This window comes from Oncorhynchus masou, unplaced genomic scaffold, assembly GCF_036934945.1.
Source record: "Oncorhynchus masou masou isolate Uvic2021 unplaced genomic scaffold, UVic_Omas_1.1 unplaced_scaffold_2087, whole genome shotgun sequence".
Classification (NCBI taxonomy): Eukaryota; Metazoa; Chordata; class Actinopteri; order Salmoniformes; family Salmonidae; genus Oncorhynchus; species Oncorhynchus masou.
Window position 1 is genome coordinate 422 of NW_027008569.1, and position 20,638 is coordinate 21,059.

At 44.5% G+C, this 20,638-nt stretch overlaps 1 pseudogene; it reads right to left on the minus strand.

Annotated features, from left to right (window-relative positions):
* Window positions 1-3,803: 3,803 nt before the first annotated feature.
* The window catches only part of LOC135532886 (intraflagellar transport protein 70A-like), a 37,535-nt pseudogene continuing 20,700 nt past the window's right edge, over window positions 3,804-20,638 (minus strand).

A 20,638-nucleotide genomic window follows, 5' to 3' on the forward strand; every position in this document is an offset into this window, starting at 1 on the left:
ATGAAAGGTTCCACAGTTGACAGAGCATGTCAGAGAAAAAAACCAAGCCATGAGGTGGAATGAATTGTCCATAGAGTTCCAAGACAGGATTGTGTCGAGGCACAGATCTGGGGAAGGGTACCAAAACATTCTGCAGCATTGAAGGACCCAGTGACCTCATCATTCTTCAATGGAAGATGTTTGGAACCACCAAGACTCTTCTTAGAGCTGGCCGCCAAGCCCAACTGAGCAATCGGGGGAGAAGGACCTTGGTCAGAGAGGTGACCAAGAACCTGATGGTCACTCTGACAGAGCTCCAGAGTTCCTCTGTGGAGATGGGAGAACCTTCCAGAAGGACAACCATCTCTGTTCCTCTGTGGAGATGGGGAGAACCTTCCAGAAGGACAACCATCTCTGCAACACTCCACCAATCAGGCCTTTAGGGTGGCCAGATGGAAGCCACTCCTCAGTAAAAGACACATGACAGCCCGCTTGGAGTTTGCCAAAGGCATCTAAAGACTCTCAGACCATGAGAAACAAGACTCTCTGGTCTGATGAAACCAAGATTGAACTCTTTGGTCTGAATGCCAAATGTCACGTCTGGAGGAAACCTGGCACCATCCCTACGGTGAAGCATGGTGGTGGCAGCATCATGCTGTGGGGATGTTTTTCAGCTGCAGGGACTGGGAGACTAGTCAGGATCGAGGGAAAGATGAACGGAGCAAAGTACCGAGAGATTGTTGATGAAAACCTGTTCCAGAGTGTTCAGGACCTCAGACTGGGGCGAAGGTTCACCTTCCAACAGGACAACGACGACCCAAAGCACACAGCCAAGACAACGCAGGAGTGGCTTCGGGACAAGTCTCTGAATGTCTTTGTGGCCCAGCCAGAGCCCGGACTTGAACCCAGATCGAACATCTCTGGAGAGACCTGAAAATAGCTGTGCAGCAACGCTCCCCATCCAACCTGACAGAGCTTGAGAGGATCTGCAGAGAAGAATGGGAGAAACTCCCCAAATACAGGTGTGCCAAGCTTGTAGCATCATAACTAAAGAAGACCCAAGGCTGTAATCGCTGCCAAAGGTGCTTCAACAAAGTACTGAGTAAAGGGTCTGAATACTTATGTAAATGTGATATTTCAGTTTTTTACTTTTAATAAATTAGCAAAGAAAAGTGTTTTTGTGTTGTCATTATGGGGTATTGTGTAGGTTGATGAGGATGTTTTCTGGGATAAGTCTGTAACGGAACAAAATGTGGAAAAAGTCAAGGGGTTTGAATACTATCTGAAGGCTCTGTATGTGATCCCTCCCTCTCTCCTTTCTCCCCCATCTCCCTCCCTCTCTCCTCATCTCCCCCATCTCCCTCCCTCTCTCCTCTCTCCCCACATCTCCCTCCCATCTCTCCTTTCTCCCCCATCTCCCCTCTCCCTTCTCCCATCTCCCTCCCTCTCTCCTTTCTCCCCCATCTCCCTCCCTCTCTCCTTTCTCCCCCATCTCCCTCCCTCTCTCCTTTCTCCCCACATCTCCCTCCCTCTCTCCCCCATCTCCCCCATCTCTCTCCCTCTCTCCCATCTCCCTCCCTCTCTCCTTTCTCCCCCCATCTCCCTCCCTCTCTCCTCTCCCCCCTCTCCTTTCTCCCCATCTCCCTCCCTCTCTCCTTTCTCCCCCATCTCCCTCCCTCTCTCCTTTCTCCCCCATCTCCCTCCCTCTCTCCTTTCTCCCCATCTCCCTCCCTCTCTCCTTTCTCCCCCATCTCCCTCCCTCTCTCCTTTCTCCCTCCATCTCTCCTTTCTCCCCCATCTCCCTCCCTCTCTCCTTTCCCCCCATCCCTCCCTCTCTCCTTTCTCCCCACATCTCCCTCCCTCTCTCCTTTCTCCCCCATCTCCTCCCTCTCTCCCTTTCTCCCCCATCTCCCTCCCTCTCTCCTTTCTCCCCCATCTCCCTCCCTCTCTCCTTTCTCCCCCCATCCCTCCTCCTTTCTCCCCCCTCTTCTCCCCCCATCTCCCTCCCTCTCTCCTTTCTCCCCCATCTCCCTCCCTCCTCTCCCATCTCCCCCCATCTCTCCTTTCTCCCCCATCTCCCTCCCTCTCTCCTTTCTCCCCCCATCTCCCTCCCTCTCTCCTTTCTCCCCCATCTCCCTCCCTCTCTCCTTTCTCCCCCCATCTCCCTCCCTCTCCTCCCCCATCTCCTCCCTCCATTTCTCCCTCCCTCTCTTCTCCCCCATCTCCCTCCCTCTCCCTTTCTCCCCACATCTCCCTCCCTCTCTCCTTTCTCCCCCCATCTCCCTCCCTCTCCCTTTCTCCCCATCTCCCTCCCTCTCTCCTTTCTCCCCCCTCTCTCCCTCCCTCTCTCCTTTCTCCCCCATCTCTCCCTCTCTCCTTCTCCCCCATCTCCCTCCCTCTCTCCTTTTCCCCACATCTCCCTCTCCTCTCTCCCCCCATCTCCCTCCCTCTCTCCCCCCCCCATCTCCCTCCCTCTCCTTTCTCCCCATCTCCCTCCCTCCCTCTCCTTTCTCCCCCATCTCCCTCCCTCTCTCCTTCTCCCCCATCTCCCTCCCTCTCTCCTTTCTCCCCCATCTCCCTCCCTCTCCTTTCTCCCCCATCTCCCTCCCCTCCTTTCTCCCCCATCTCCCTCTCCTCCCTCTCTCCTTTCTCCCCACATCTCCCTCCCTCTCTCCTTTCTCCCCCCATCTCCCTCCCTCTCTCCTCTCTCCCCCCATCTCCCTCCCTCTCTCCTTTCTCCCCCATCTCCCTCCCTCTCCCTTTCTCCCCCATCTCCCTCCCTCTCTCCTTCTCCCCCATCTCCCTCCCTCTCTCCTTTCTCCCCCATCTCCCTCCCTCTCTCCTTTCTCCCCACATCTCCCTCCCTCTCTCTTTCTCCCCACATCTCCCTCCCTCTCTCCTCCCCACATCTCCCTCCCTCTCTCTTTCTCCCCACATCTCCCTCCCTCCTTTCTCCCCCATCTCCCTCCCTCTCCTTTCTCCCCACATCTCCATCCCTCTCTCCTTTCTCCCCCCCTCCATCCCTCTCTCCTTTCTCCCCCCATCTCCCTCCCTCTCTCCTTTCTCCCCCCATCTCCCTCCTCTCTCTCCTCCACATCTCCCTCCCTCTCTTTTAACCCCCATCTCCCTCCCTCTCTCCTCTTCTCCCCCATCTCCCTCCCTCTCTCCTTTCTCCCCACATCTCCATCCCTCTCTCCTCTTCCCCCCATCTCCCTCCCTCTCTCCTTTCTCCCCCACATCTCCCTCCCTCTCTCCTTTCTCCCCCCATCTCCCTCCCTCTCTCCTGGGTCTCCCCACATTTTCTCCCTCTTTCCAGTCTCTCCCCCCATCTCCCTCCCTCTCTCCTTTCTCCCCACATCTCCATCCCTCTCTCCTTTCTCCCCCATCTCCCTCCCTCTCTTAGCTTTCTCCCCACATCTCCCCCCTCTCTCCTTTCTCTCCCCCCATCTCCCTCCCAGTCTCCTTTCTCCCCACATCTCCCTCCGTAACTGACCAGTTCCCCCCATCTCCCTCCCCTCCTTTCTCCCCACATCTCCCTCCCTCCTTTAGCCTGGGTCCCCACATCTCCCTCCCTCTCTCCTTTCTCCCCATATCTCCCTCCCTCTCCTTTCTCCCCCATCTCCCTCCCTCTCTCCTTTATCCCCCCATCTCCTCCCTCTCTCCTTTCTCCCCCATCCTTCCCTCTCAGTTTCTACCTCCCTCCCTCTTCCTTTCTCCCTCCCTCTTCTTTCTCCCCCATCTCCTTCCCTCCTCCTTTCTCCCCCATCTCCCTCCCTCTCTCCTCTCTCCCCCCATCTCCCTCCCTCTCTAGTTAACTCACAATGTTAGTGCTTCTTAACGATGGGTTCGTAGAGCCGGGATGGCTTCCTTGTACTTGTTCTCCTGCATGAAGAGAACGTAGCCACGTTGAGCTTCCAGGTGTCGTGTTCGTTGCAGAACTCCACCGACTTACGGAAGATCTTCTCAACCATCTGGTAGTTCTCCCTGTTCCAGTAGATCTTAGCCTGGGCCATCAGCACTGGGATGTACCTACAGGACAACAGTTATATACCAGTAGATCTTAGCCTGGCTCAGCACAGAGATGTACCTACAGGACAACAGTTATTTACCAGTAGATCTTAGCCTGGGTTATCAGAACTGGGATGTACCTACAGGACAACAGTTATATACCAGTAGATCTTAGCCTGGGTTATCAGCACTGGGATGTACCTACAGGACAACAGTTATATACCAGTAGATCTTAGCCTGGGCCATCAGCACTGGGATGTACCTACAGGACAACAGTTATATACCAGTAGATCTTAGCCTGGGTTATCAGCACTGGGATGTACCTACAGGACAACAGTTATATACCAGTAGATCTTAGCCTGGGTTATCAGCACAGAGATGTACCTACAGGACAACAGTTATTTACCAGTAGATCTTAGCCTGGGTTATCAGAACTGGGATGTACCTACAGGACAGGACAACAGTTATATACCAGTAGATCTTAGCCTGTTATTCAGAACTGGGATCCTACTCAGACAGTTATATACCAGTAGATCTTAGCCTGGGTTATCAGGGCACTTCTCCCCCCACATCACCTACAGGACAGTGACAATTAAATACCAGTAGATCTTTATTTCCCTTATCAGCACTGGGATGTACCCTACAGGACAACCTAGCTCAGCCAGTATACCAGTAGATCTTCGCCTGGGTTATCAGAACATTGGATGCTACCTACAGGACAACAGCCGTATACCAGTAGATCTTAGCCTGGGTTATCCCCATGTACCTAAAACAACAGCATATGATCCAGTAGATCTTAGCCTGGGCCATCAGCACGCTGGGATGTACCTCAGCTCAACAGTTATAGTTATGTATAAAAAACAGTTAGCCTCTTGTCGGAAGAACTGGGATGTACTACAGGACAAAGTTAAATACCATTTGATCTTCCATTCACTACAGAACCAATGGGATGTACAGGACAACAGTTATATCCAGACCCCAGAGCCTAATCAGAACTGGGTTATCAGGACCAGCCACCAAGATCTTAGCCTGTTAAGTTATCAGCACTGGATGTACCTACAGGACAACAGTCTATCCATCCAGTGACCAATCAGGAAGGGTTATCAACAGCCCCATGTACCTATCAGGACAGGACAAATTATATACCAGTTATATACCAGTAGATCTTAGCCTGGGTTATCAGCACTGGGATGTACCCCAATACAGGACAGGACAACAGTTAGAATACCAGTAGATCTTAGCCTGGGTTATTAGCAGGCTAGAGAAGGTCACCTGGACAGGAGAAGGTCCAGACCATACCACCAGTGATCCAGCCTTCTCACCATCAGACTGGGAAGGTCCAGACCAGCCAGGACAACAGACCAGCCACCATATCAGACAGGAGATCTTAGCCTGGGTTAATCAGCACTGGGATGTCCTACAGGACAGACAGGGATATACCAGTAGCCATCTTAGCCTGGGAAGGTATCAGCCACAGGAAGATGGTCCAGACCAGCCACAGGACAGGACAGACAGTTATATACCAGTAGGAGAAGGTTAGCCTGCCACCAATCAGCAAAGAAGGTCCAGACCAGACAACAGTTACATATACCAGTAGATCAGACTGGGTTATCCAGACTGGGATGTACCTACAGGACAAGTTATATACCAGTAGATCTTAGCCTGGGAATCAGCACAGCCATGTACCAGACAGGACAGGACCAGACCAGCCATATATCCAGTAGATCTTAGCCAGCCACCAATCAGACTGGGATGTACCTACAGCCACAACAGTTAAGGTAGAAGGTCCAGAAGCCACCAATTATCAGCAGGAGAAGGTCCAGACCAGTCACCTCCTACATAGAAGGTCCAGACCAGCATCCATCACTACTGTAAATAAAAACACAGCATCTTCCATCAACTACTGTAAATAAAAACACAGCATCTTCCATCACTACTGTAAATAAAAACACAGCATCTTCCATCACTACTGGAAATAAAAACACAGCATCTTCCATCACTACTGTAAATAAAAACCAGCCTGGTTCCAATCAGGGACTGGAGAAGGTGCCAATCAGATATCTTCCATCACTACCAGAAATAAAAACACAGCATCTGGTTTACATCCAGACCAGCCACCAATGTAACCACAATGTTAGAAGGTCCTTAAATAATTTGTATAAAATGTTTCCAATTGCTTTTGGTAGAGTTTCAGACAGGATTTAGGGTGTTAGCATTCAATCAGACAGGGAGAAGGTACCCTAGTATAGAAGGTTTAGTTTGCCAGCATCAGACAGGGAGGTTTTCCTTAAATTGCCACCAATCAGACAGGGATGACATTTTTGACCAGTTGCAATTGTAAGTTGGCCCCCATAAAAAAAGCTCAGACATCACCATTAGGCTGTTAAGCCTCAGCCTACCTCAGTTAAGTTATTTATATGGGCACCCCCACATAGCCTAGGTCAGACAGTTAGGCTTTATATGGGCCTAGCCCCACATAGCCTACCTCAGACAGTTAAGGATGGGCCTTCAGCCCCCACATAGCATAGCTCAGTCAATTAGTTCTTTATATGGGCTCTGCCCCCACATAGCCTACCTCAGACAGTTACTTTATATGGGCCTTCGCCCCCACATAGCCTACCTCAGTCAATTAGTTCCTTTATATGGGCCTTCCCCCACATAGCCTAGCTCAGACAGTTAAGTTCTTTATATGGGCCTTCGCCCCCACATAGCCTAGCTCAGCAGTTAAAGTTACACATATGGGCCTCTGCCCACATAGCCTAGCTCAGCCAGTTGAGTTCCTTATATGGGCCTTCACCCCACATAGCCTACCTCAGACAGTTAAGTTATTTATATGGGCCTTCAGCCAGTTAGAGATGTAATGGGCCTTACCAGCCTAGCTCAGACAGTTAAGTTCCAGATAGGGCCATTACGCAGGTCACATAGCCTAGCTCAGCCAGTTAAGTTACACATATGGGCCTTCACCTGACATAGCCTACCTCAGAGAGACAAGATTATTTACGGGCTGGGCCTCAGCCCCCACATAGCCTAGCTCAGTCAAGACTCACACAGGGGCCAGACATAGCCTGGCCCAGTATCTTATATGGGCCTTCACCCCACATAGCCTAGCTCAGTCAATTAAGTTCTAGCCTTCGCTTCCCACATAGCCTACCTCAGACAGTTGAGTTATTTATATGGGCCTTCTTCCCACATAGCCTAGCTCAGCCAGTTAAGTTATTTATCTTAGGCCTTCGCCCCCACACATTAGCCTTACACCCCACATAGCAGCTCAGCCAGTTAAGTTATTTATATGAGCCTTACACCCCCACATAGCCTAGCTCAGCCAGTTAAGTTATTTATATGGGCCTAGCCTGAAGCCCCCACATAGCCTACACTCAGCAGTTAAGTTATTTATAGGGCCTTCACCCCACATAGCCTAGCTCAGCCAGTGAAGTTATTTATATGGGCCTAGGTCACTAGCCTAGCTCCTGTTATTTCTTAGAGAAATAGACTCCAATTAAGCCCTCTTGTTGTTTGTAAAGTCAAATTAAAATGAAGATTATTGTTGAAATGAATTACTCGGACAGGTCACTGTAGGTTTCCTCCATCTGTTGCTGGGCAACACTTGCATAACAAGTTAGCTATATTTTCAGCACCTGGCGCTGTTCACCTCCTATTGATGGCGCTGCAGTTGCCGTATCAAGTTGCTTTTCAAATTTAACCTTTATTTAACTAGGCAAGTCAGGTAAGAACACATTCTTATTTACAATGACGGCCTACCCCGGCCAAACCCGGATGACGCTGTGCCAATTGTGCGCCGTCCTATGGCACTTCCAATCACGGTCGGATGTGATACAGCCTGTATTCGAACCAGAGACAAGTAATGCCTCTTGCACTGAGATGTAGTGCATTAGACCGCTGCACCACTCAGAGCCATGACCAGAACATTAACCGTGTGTAGGTAGATGTGGAAAGGTAAATACAAATGATTTGTTGCAAGTTGGAGGGTTCACACCGAGCTCAAGTAGGGGAGGGGGGCACACCTAGCTCAAGTAGGGGAGGGGGGGGTCACACCTAGCTCAAGTAGGGGAGGGGGGCTCACACCTAGCTCAAGTAGGGGGGGTCACACCTGGCTCAAGTAGGGGTGGGGGTCACAGACTAGCTCAGGTCACTGGCTAGCACTGGCTCAAGTAGGGGGTTACACCAGACTCAAGTAGGGGAGGGGGGTCACACCTAGCTCATGTAGCACAGGGGGGCACACCTGGGTGCCAAGCAGAGGTGGGGTTCACACCTAGCTCAAGTAGGGGTGGGGTCACACCTAGCTCAAGTACACGGGGTCACACCTAGCTTAAAGGAGGTAGGGGGGGGGAGTCACACCTAGAGACTCACACAGGGGGGTCACACCTAGCTCAGGGGGGGTCACACCTAGCTCAAGTAGGGGAGGAGGGGTTCACACCTTAAGCTCATGTAGCACAGGGGGGTCACACCTAGCCTCAAGCAGAGGTGAGGGGAGTTCACACCTAGCTCAAGACTAGGGGTGGTGGGGTCTCACCAATAGATCTTATCACTGAACAGTTAAGGGGTTCACACATAGTTGTAATACATACATGCAGACAAAGCATCATTCACAGAATGGTGTTTGATACACCTGGTATTGAATATGACAGAAAAAGGTAAGCTTGATAAGGGAGTTTTTCGTAAATGAACTTTCTGACAAAAAAAAGGTGCTACCTAGGCGCAATTGTTTTGTCTCTACATTAACTAACATTGTAATTTATTTTTTTGCACCAACATCACTGGAGACGTTACATGTACCAAATTCCTTACATTTGCTTCCACCGTAGTGTTTTTGTAAGACATCTTTGCTGAAGAATGACACCAGTGACCTGAGTGGAGAACAAAGAACTCACCACTGGAACCACTCAGACTATGATTGGTCAGCCTCGGGACCAAATGCATAATGAGTGCTCTAACATGATAACCACCATCAACAGGTCTGGACAACATCAACAGGATAACCAGACCACATCAACAGGATAACATCTATAACCAGACAGCGTCAACTCCCAACTTTAAAGGAGGAACCAGACAACAGCAGTAGATGTTAGCCTGGGGATCACCAGACAACAGGATAACCAGACAGGATCAACACCCAGACAATCAGACAGGGAGAAGGTCCAGACCAGCCATCCAATCAGACAGGAGAAGGTCCAGACCAGCCACCAACCAGACAGGGAGAAGGTCCAGACCAGCCACCAACCAGACAGGAGAAGGTCCAGACCAGCCACCAACCAGACAGGGAGAAGGTCCAGACCAGCCACCAACCAGACAGGGAGAAGGTCCAGACCAGCCAACAATAAGACAGGATAGAAGGTCCAGACCAGCCACCAACCAGACAGGGAGAAGGTCCAGACCAGCCACCAATCAGACAGGGAGAAGGTCCAGACCAGCCACCAATCAGACAGGGAGAAGGTCCAGACCAGCCATCCATCAGACAGGGAGAAGGTCCAGACCAGCCACCAACCAGACAGGAGAAGGTCCAGACCAGCCACCAACCAGACAGGGAGAAGGTCCAGACCAGCCACCAATCAGACAGGAAAGGTCCAGACCAGCCACCAACCAGACAGGGAGAAGGTCCAGACCAGCCATCCACAGACAGGGAGAAGGTCCAGACCAGCCACCAACCAGACAGGAGAAGGTCCAGACCAGCCACCAACCAGACAGGGAGAAGGTCCAGACCAGCCACCAATCAGACAGGGAGAAGGTCCAGACCAGCCACCAACCAGACAGGGAGAAGGTCCAGACCAGCCACCAACCAGACAGGGAGAAGGTCCAGACCAGCCATCCATCAGACAGGGAGATAGGATAGAGCCACCATCAGGAAGGGAGAAGGTCCAGACCAGTCACCAACCAGGGAGAAGGTCCAGACCAGCCACCAAACCAGACAGGGAAAGGTCCAGACCAGCCACCAATCAGACAGGGAGAAGGTCCAGACCAGCCACCAACCAGACAGGGAGAAGGTCCAGACACTGGACAGTCACCAACCAGACAACATCAGAAGGTCCAGACCAGCCACCAATCAGGGAAGAATCAATGGACCAAAGTGACCAACCAGCAGAGTAGGTCAACTTAGAGACAAAGTCAACATCAATCAGGGAAGAGAAAGACAAAGTGAGACAAGGTCACTACTAATCAGACAGGAGAATAGACTCACTAGGGGCATCAACAGGGTAACTCACTTCATCCACCAGGATCACCAGACCATGGAGGGTTTTCTTCAACTTCAATCCCGGATAGCCTGGCTTCCTGTATCTTAGAGACAAAGATTACACACAGGTCACTGGCTAGCCTGGCTTCCTTGGAGAACAAAGATACACACAGGTCACTTAGAGACAAAGATTACACACAGGTCACTGGCTAGCCTGGCTTCCTGCACCTTAGAAACAAAGATTACACACAGGTCACGGGCTAGCAAAGATTACATCAACTGGCTTCCTGCACCTTAAAGAAAGACTACACACAGGTCACTGGCTAGCCTGGCTTCCTGTATCTTAAAGACAAAGATTACACAAAGGTCACGGACAAGCCTGGCTTTCTGTATCTTAGAGACAAAGATTACACACAGGTCACTGGCTAGCCTGGCTTCCTGTATCTTAGAGACAAAGATTACACACAGGTCACGGACTAGCCTGGCTTCCTGTATCTTAGACAAAGACAAAGATAACATACACACAGGTCACGGACTAGCCTGGCTTCCTGTATCTTAGAAACAAAGATTACACACAGGTCACTGGCTAGCCTGGCTTCCTGTATCTTAGAGACAAAGACTACACACAGGTCACGGACTATGGATGCTTTATGTTGTTCTCATCCAATAATAACACAGTCTTATCACTGTATCCTGAACAGTTAAGGGGAAAACGTGATGTCATTCTGTAAAAATACATGACTGATAGCAATTTAAAGCTATAAAGGTTAAACAGCACCAATGTGACCAGATCAGAGAAATGACTGGGCTGTAAAGGGCTTGGAAAAGGTAAGCTTTCCCCAAATGGCACCCTAGACCCATAGGGCTCAACTCAAAAGTAGTGCACTATATAGGTGGTGCTACCTAGAACCTATAAAGGGTTCTTCGGCTGTCCCCATTGGAGAATCCTTTGAATAACCCTTTTGGTTCCAGGTAGAACCCTTTTGAGTTCCATGTAGAACATTTTACACAGAGGGTTCTACATGGAACCAAAAAGGGTTCTTCAAAGGATTTTCCTATGGGTACAGCCGAAGAACCCTTTTTTTCTAAGAGTGTAGGGTTCCATTTGGGACATAGACTAAAGCTAATAAACAAGCTGGTGGCCTGAGAGAGCAGAATGGAAGAATGGAACCTGTAGGGCCTCGGACGAAAGAAAAGGAGAATGGAAGACCAAATAGATGAGAGAAGGATGACAACATCAACATCAACAGGATAACCAACATCAACAGATAACAACATCAACAGGATAACCAGACAACATCAACAGGATAACCAGACAACATCAACAGGATAACCAGACAACATCAACAGGATAACCAGACAACATCAACAGGATAACCAGACAACATCAACAGGATAACCAGACAACATCAACAGGATAACCAGACAACATCAACAGGATAACCAGACAACATCAACAGGATAACCAGACAACATCAACAGGATAACCAGACAACATCAACAGGATAACCAGACAACATCAACAGGATAACCAGACAACATCAACAGGATAACCAGACAACATCAACAGGATAACAACATCAACAGGATAACCAGACAACATCAACATCAACAGGATAACCAGACAACATCAACAGGATAACCAGACAACATCAACAGGATAACCAGACAACATCAACAGGATAACAGACAACATCAACAGGATAACCAGACAACATCAACAGGATAACCAGACAACATCAACAGGATAACCAGACAACATCAACAGGATAACAGGATAACCAGACAACATCAACAGGATAACCAGACAACATCAACAGGATAACCAGACAACATCAACAGGATAACCAGACAACATCAACAGGATAACCAGACAACATCAACATCAGGATAACAGACAACATCAACAGGATAACCAACATCAACAGACAACATCAACAGGATAACCAGACAACATCAACAGGATAACCAGACAACATCAACAGGATAACAGATAACCAGACAACATCAACAGGATAACCAGATAACAGGATAACCAGACAACATCAACAGGATAACCAGACAACATCAACAGGATAACCAGACAACATCAACAGGATAACCAGACAACATCAACAGGATAACCAGACAACATCAACATCAATAGGATAACCAGACAACATCAACAGGATAACCAGACAACATCAACAGGATAACCAGACAACATCAACAGGATAACCAGACAACATCAACAGGATAACCAGACAACATCAACAGGATAACCAGACAACATCAACAGGATAACCAGACAACATCAACAGGATAACCAGACAACATTAATAGGATAACCAGACAACATTAATAGGATAACCAGACAACATCAACAGGATAACCAGACAACATCAACAGGATAACAGGATAACAGACAACATCAACAGGATAACCAGACAACATCAACAGGATAACCAGACAACATCAACAGGATAACCAGACAACATCAACAGGATAACCAGACAACATCAACAGGATAACCAGACAACATCAACAGGATAACCAGACAACATCAACAGGATAACCAGACAACATCAACAGGATAACCAGACCACATCAACAGGATAACAGATAACCAGACAACATCAACAGGATAACCAGACAACATCAACAGGATAACCAGACAACATCAACAGGATAACCAGACAACATCAACAGGATAACCAGACAACATCAACAGGATAACCAGACAACATCAACATGATAACCAGACAACATCAACAGGATAACCAGACAACATCAACAGGATAACCAGACAACATCAACAGGATAACCAGACAACATCAACAGGATAACAGACAACATCAACAGGATAACCAGACAACATCAACAGGATAACCAGACAACATAACAACATCAACATAACCAGACAACATCAACAGGATAACCAGACAACATCAACAGGATAACCAGACAACATCAACATAACAGGATAACCAGACAACATAATAACAGGATAACCAGACAACATCAACAGGATAACCAGACAACATCAACATGATAACCAGACAACATCAACAGGATAACCAGACAACATCAACAGGATAACAGGATAACCAGACAACATCAACAGGATAACCAGACAACATCAACAGAATAACCAGACAACATCAACAGGATAACAGGATAACCAGACAACATCAACAGGATAACCAGACAACACCAACAGGATAACCAGACAACATCAACAGGATAACCAGACAACATCAACAGGATAACCAGACAACATCAACAGGATAACCAGACAACATCAACATGATAACAGGATAACCAGACAACATCAACAGGATAACCAGACAACATCAACAGGATAACCAGACAACATCAACAGGATAACAGGATAACCAGACAACATCAACAGGATAACCAGACAACATCAACAGGATAACCAGACAACATCAACAGGATAATCAGACAACATCAGCAGGATAACCAGACAACACCAACAGGATAACCAGACAACATCAACAGGATAACCAGACAACATCAACAGGATAACAGGATAACCAGACAACATCAACATGATAACCAGACAACATCAACAGGATAACATGATAACCAGACAACATCAACAGGATAACCAGACAACATCAACAGGATAACCAGACAACATCAACATGATAACCAGACAACATCAACAGGATAACATGATAACCAGACAACATCAACAGGATAACCAGACAACATCAACAGGATAACCAGACAACATCATACAGGATAACCAGACAACATCAACAGGATAACCAGACAACATCAACAGGATAACCAGACAACATCAACAGGATAACCAGACAACATCAACAGGATAACCAGACAACATCAACAGGATAACCAGACAACATCAGGAAGACAGACAACATCAAGAGAGAGATTGTAACCTGTTTGGTCAGCTTGCGTAGTTGATCTGTCAACTCAATGGATAACGTTCATCTCATCAAACTTCCTGAAGGCCTGCGTTGGTCAAACACAACAGAGACATGATCAAAGACGGAATATATTCCATCCGAATGTACAAAGAGCAGCAGCAATGACACAGGACTTTAAAGTCTCTGCAATGTAGAGGACTGGTTCATTACATTGTGGAACATTCAGGTCACTGGCTAAAACATGAAACAGAAATATATGTATGTGTGTAGTAGTGGTGTGTTTAATGCTACAGAAGGTTGATGCTAGTAGAGAATGATTAGTACTAGGGAGTAGGTTGTATACAGTGATTAGTACTAGGTAGTAGGTAGTATAGAGTGATTAGTACTAGGTAGTAGGTAGTATAGAGTGATTAGTACTAGGTAGTATAGAGTGATTAGTACTAGGTAGTAGGTAGTATAGAGTGATTAGTACTAGGTAGTAGGTAGTATAGAGTGATTAGTACTAGGTAGTATAGAGTGATTAGTACTAGGTAGTAGGTAGTATAGAGTGATTAGTACTAGGTAGTATAGAGTGATTAGTACTAGGTAGTAGGTAGTATAGAGTGATTAGTACTAGGTAGTATAGAGTGATTAGTACTAGGTAGTAGGTAGTATAGAGTGATTAGTACTAGGTAGTAGGTTGTATACAGTGATTAGTACTAGGTAGTAGGTAGTATAGAGTGATTAGTACTAGGTAGTAGGTAGTATAGAGTGATTAGTACTAGGTAGTAGGTAGTATAGAGTGATTAGTACTAGGTAGTATAGAGTGATTAGTACTAGGTAGTAGGTAGTATAGAGTGATTAGTACTAGGTAGTAGGTAGTATAGAGTGATTAGTACTAGGTAGTAGGTAGTATAGAGTGATTAGTACTAGGTAGTATAGAGTGATTAGTACTAGGTAGTAGGTAGTATAGAGTGATTAGTACTAGGTAGTAGGTAGTAACAGAGGATGATTAGTACTAGGTAACCAGACAGGTAGTATAGAGTGATTAGTACCAGGTAGTAGGTAGTATAGAGTGATTAGTACTAGGTAGGCAGGTAGTATAACAGGACTAGATTAGTACTAGGTAGTAGGTAGTATAGTGATTAGAACTAGGTAGTAGGTAGTATAGAGTGATTAGTACTAGGTAGTAGGTAGTATAGAGTGATTAGTACTAGGTAGTAGGTAGTATAGTGATTAGTACTAGGTAGTAGGTAGTATAGTGATTAGAACTAGGTAGTAGGTAGTATAGTGATTAGAACTAGGTAGTAGGTAGTATAGTGATTAGAACTAGGTAGTAGGCAGTATAGTGATTAGTACTAGGGAGTAGGTAGTATAGTGATTAGTACTAGGTAGTAGGTAGTATACAGTTATTAGTACTAGGTAGTAGGTAGTATAGTGATTAGTACTAGGCAGTAGGTAGTATAGAGTGATTAGTACTTGGTAGTAGGTAGTATACAGTTATTAGTACTAGGTAGTAGGTAGTATAGTGATTAGTACTAGGTAGTAGGTAGTATACAGTTATTAGTACTAGGTAGTAGGTAGTATAGTGATTAGTACTAGGTAGTATAGAGTGATTAGTACTAGGTAGTAGGGAGTATAGAGTGATTAGTACTAGGTAGTAGGTAGTATAGTGATTAGTACTAGGTAGTATAGAGTGATTAGTACTAGGTAGTAGGTAGTATACAGTTATTAGTACTAGGTAATAGGTAGTATACAGTTATTAGTACTAGGTAGTAGGTAGTATACAGTTATTAGTACTAGGTAGCAGGTAGTATAGTGATTAGTACTAGGTAGTAGGTAGTAGTATACAGTGATTAGTACTAGGTAGTAGGTAGTATAGTGATTAGTACTAGGTAGTAGGTAGTATAGAGTGATTAGTACTAGGTAGTAGGTAGTATACAGTTATTAGTACTAGATAGTAGGTAGTATAGTGATTAGTACTAGGTAGTAGGTAGTATAGTGATTAGTACTAGGTAGTAGGTAGTATAGAGTGATTAGTTCTAGGTAGTAGGTAGTATACAGTTATTAGTACTAGGTAGTAGGTAGTATAGTGATTAGTACTAGGTAGTAGGTAGTATAGTGATTAGTACTAGGGAGTAGGTAGTATACAGTGATTAGTACTAGGGAGTAGGTAGTATAGTGATTAGTACTAGGTAGTAGGTAGTATAGTGATTAGTACTAGGGAGTAAGTAGTATACAGTTATTAGTACTAGGTAGTAGGTAGTATAGTGATTAGTACTAGGGAGTAGGTAGTATATACCAGGTAGTTATTAGTACTAGGTAGTAGGGAGTATAGTGATTAGTACTAGGGAGTAGGTAGTATACAGTTATTAGTACTAGGTGGTAGGGAGTATGGGGTGATTAGTACTAGGGAGTAGGTAGTATACAGTTACTAGTACTAGGTAGTAGGGAGTATAGTGATTAGTACTAGGGAGTAGGTAGTATACAGTTATTAGTACTAGGTGGTAGGGAGTATGGGGTGATTAGTACTAGGGAGTAGGTAGTATAGTGATTAGTACTAGGTAGTAGGTAGTATACAGTTATTAGTACTAGGTAGTAGGGAGTATAGTGATTAGTACTAGGTAGTAGGTAGTATACAGTTATTAGTACTAGGTAGTAGGGAGTATAGTGATTAGTACTAGGGAGTAGGTAGTATACAGTTATTAGTACTAGGTAGTAGGGAGTATGGGGTGATTAGTACTAGGGAGTAGGTAGTATAGTGGTTAGTACTAGGAAGTAGGTAGTATAGTGATTAGTACTAGGTAGTAGGTGGTATAGTGATTAGTACTAGGTAGTAGGTAGTATAGTGATTAGTACTAGACAGTAGGTAGTATAGGGTGATTAGTACTAGACAGTAGGTAGTATAGAGTGATTAGTACTAGGTAGTAGGTAGTATAGTGATTAGTACTAGGTAGTAGGTAGTATAGTGATTAGTACTAGGTAGTAGGTGATATAGTGATTAGTACTAGGGAGTAGGTAGTATAGTTTGATTAGTACTAGACAGTAGGTAGTATAGAGTGAATAGTGCTAGGTAGTATACAGTTATTAGTACTAGGTAGTAGGGAGCATGGGGTGATTAGTACTAGGTAGTAGGTAGTATACAGTAATTAGTACTAGGGAGAAGGTAGTATAGTGATTAGTACTAGGGAGTAGGTATTATAGAGTGATTAGTACTAGGTAGTATACAGTTATTAGTACTAGGTAGTAGGGAGCATGGGGTGATTAGAACTAGGTAGTAGGTAGTATAGAGTGATTAGTACTAGACAGTAGGTTGTATACAGTGATTAGTACTAGGTAGTATGTAGTATAGAGTGATTAGTACTAGGGAGAAGGTCATATAGTGATTAGTACTAGGTAGTAGGTAGTATAGTGAGTAGTACTAGTAGGCAGTATGTTGTATACAGTGATTAGTACTAGACAGTAGGTAGTATAGAGTGATTAGTTCTAGGGAGTAGGTAGTATAGTGATTAGTACTAGGGAGTAGGTAGTATAGCGATTAGTACTAGGTAGTAGGTAGTATAGGGTGATTATTACTAGGGAGTAGGTAGTATAGTGATTAGTACTAGGGAGTAGGTAGTATAGTGATTAGTACTAGGTAGTAGGTAGTATATAGTGATTAGTACTAGGAGTAGGTAGTATAGTGATTAGTACTAGGTAGTAGGTAGTATAATGATTAGTACTAGGTAGTAGGTAGTATAGAGTGATTAGTACTATGTACTAGGTAGGAAGTATAGTGATTGGTACTAGGTAGTAGGTAGTATAGTGATTGGTACTAGGTAGTAGGTAGTATAGTGAGTAGTACTAGGTAGTAGGTAGTATAGTGATTGGTACTAGGTAGTAGGTAGTATAGTGAGTAGTACTAGGTAGTATAGTGATTAGTACTAGGTAGTAGGTGGTATAGTGATTAGTACTAGGTAGTAGGTGGTATAGTGATAGTACTAGGTAGTAGGTAGTATAGAGTGATTAGTACTAGGTAGTAGGTAGTATAGTGAGTAGTACTAGGTAGTATAGAGTGATTAGTTCTATGGAGTAGGTAGTATAGTGATTAGTACTAGGGAGTAGGTAGTATATAGTGATTAGTACTAGGTAGTAGGTAGTATATAGTGATTAGTACTAGGGAGTAGGTAGTATAATGATTAGTACTAGGTAGTAGGTAGTATAGAGTGATTAGTACTATGTCGTAGGAAGTATAGTGATTGGTACTAGGTAGTAGGTAGTATAGTGATTGGTACTAGGTAGTAGGTAGTATAGTGAGTAGTACTAGGTAGTAGGTAGTATAGTGATTGGTACTAGGTAGTAGGTAGTATAGTGAGTAGTACTAGGTAGTATAGTGATTAGTACTAGGTAGTAGGTGGAATAGTGATTAGTACTAGGTAGTAGGTGGTATAGTGATAGTACTAGGTAGTAGGTAGTATAGAGTGATTCGTACTAGGTAGTATAGTGAGTAGTACTAGGTAGTATAGAGTGATTCGTACTAGGTAGTAGGTGGTACAGGGTGTAAATAGTGTGTCGTTTTGTTGTTACCTCCTCTGGAGCTGTCTGGCAGGTCAACATGGCGTCCAGAAACTCATACAGATACTGGAACGGTAGAGACCACATAGATCAACTGTTTATTACATAGCAGGAGAAGGAGGACCAGAACATGAATTGGGGATGTGGAGCAAGAACAGGATTTATATAGAGGTCTTATATAGAGGTCTTTCAATCCCATAGGATTTATATAGAGGTCTTTCAATCCCATAGGATTTATATAGAGGTCTTTCAATCCCATAGGATTTATATAGAGGTCTTTCAATCCCATAGGACTTATATAGAGGTCTTTCAATCCCACAGGATTTATATAGAGGTCTTTCAATCCCATAGGATTTATATAGAGGTCTTTCAATCCCATAGGATTTATATAGAGGTCTTTCAATCCCATAGGATTTATATAGAGGTCTTTCAATCCCACAGGATTTATATAGAGGTCTTTCAATCCCACAGGATTTATATAGAGGTCTTTCAATCCCATAGGATTTATATAGAGGTCTTATATAGAGGTCTTTCAATCCCATAGGATTTATATAGAGGTCTTGTATAGAGGTCTTTCAATCCCACAGGATTTATATAGAGGTCTTTCAATCCCATAGGATTTATATAGAGGTCTATCAATCCCATAGGATTTATATAGAGGTCTTTCAATCCCATAGGATTTATATAGAGGTCTTTCAATCCCACAGGATTTATATAGAGGTCTATCAATCCCATAGGATTTATATAGAGGTCTTTCAATCCCATAGGATTTATATAGAGGTCTTTCAATCCCATAGGATTTATATAGAGGTCTTTCAATCCCATAGGATTTATATAGAGGTCTTTCAATCCCACAGGATTTATATAGAGGTCTTATATAGAGGTCTTATATAGAGGTCTTTCAATCCCACAGGATTTATATAGAGGTCTTTAAATCCCATAGGATTTATATAGAGGTCTTTCAATCCCACAGGATTTATATAGAGGTCTTTCAATCCAGAACAGGATTTATATAGAGGTCTTTCAATCCCACAGGATTTATATAGAGGTCTTTCAATCCCATAGGATTTATATAGAGGTCTTTCAATCCCACATGGAAAAATGGAACGTGGACATCACTTCAGGGTCAGACTAACATGTGTGCTTTTGAAGTAAAACTATCCCTAGTGACTGACCGTAGGGATGTAGTATGAACATATAGGACAATAAAAGGGAGCTGTGGTTCTTACCGGGGTGAGGAACTTGTAGGTGAGGTGTGCATTCTCTGCCATCACATCAGCAGCCAGATCAAAATACTGAGACAGAGAGAGAATGTAAGGAGAGAAAGAGAGAGAGTATAGTAGATATACAGTAGTAGAGTACAGTAGAGTACAGTATAACAGTAGAGTACAGTATAACCGTAGAGTACAGTATAACAGTAGAGTACAGTATAATAGTAGAGTACAGTATAATAGTAGAGTACAGTAGAGTACAGTATAACAGTAGAGTACAGTATAGTACAGTATAATAGTAGAGTACAGTATAATAGTAGAGTACAGTATAACAGTAGAGTACAGTATAGTACAGTATAATAGTAGAGTACAGTATAACAGTAGAGTACAGTATAATAGTAGAGTACAGTATAACAGTACAGTATAACAGTAGAGTACAGTATAGTACAGTATAATAGTAGAGTACAGTATAATAGTAGAGTACAGTATAACAGTAGAGTACAGTATAACAGTAGAGTACAGTAGAGTACAGTATAACCGTAGAGTACAGTATAACAGTAGAATACAGTATAATAGTATAGTACAGTATAACAGTAGAGTACAGTATAATAGTAGAGTACAGTATAGTACAGTATAATAGTAGAGTACAGTATAACAGTAGAGTACAGTATAATAGTAGAGTACAGTATAACAGTAGAATACAGTATAATAGTAGAGTACAGTAGAGTACAGTATAACCGTAGAGTACAGTATAACAGTAGAATACAGTATAATAGTATAGTACAGTATAATAGTAGAGTACAGTATAACAGTAGAGTACAGTA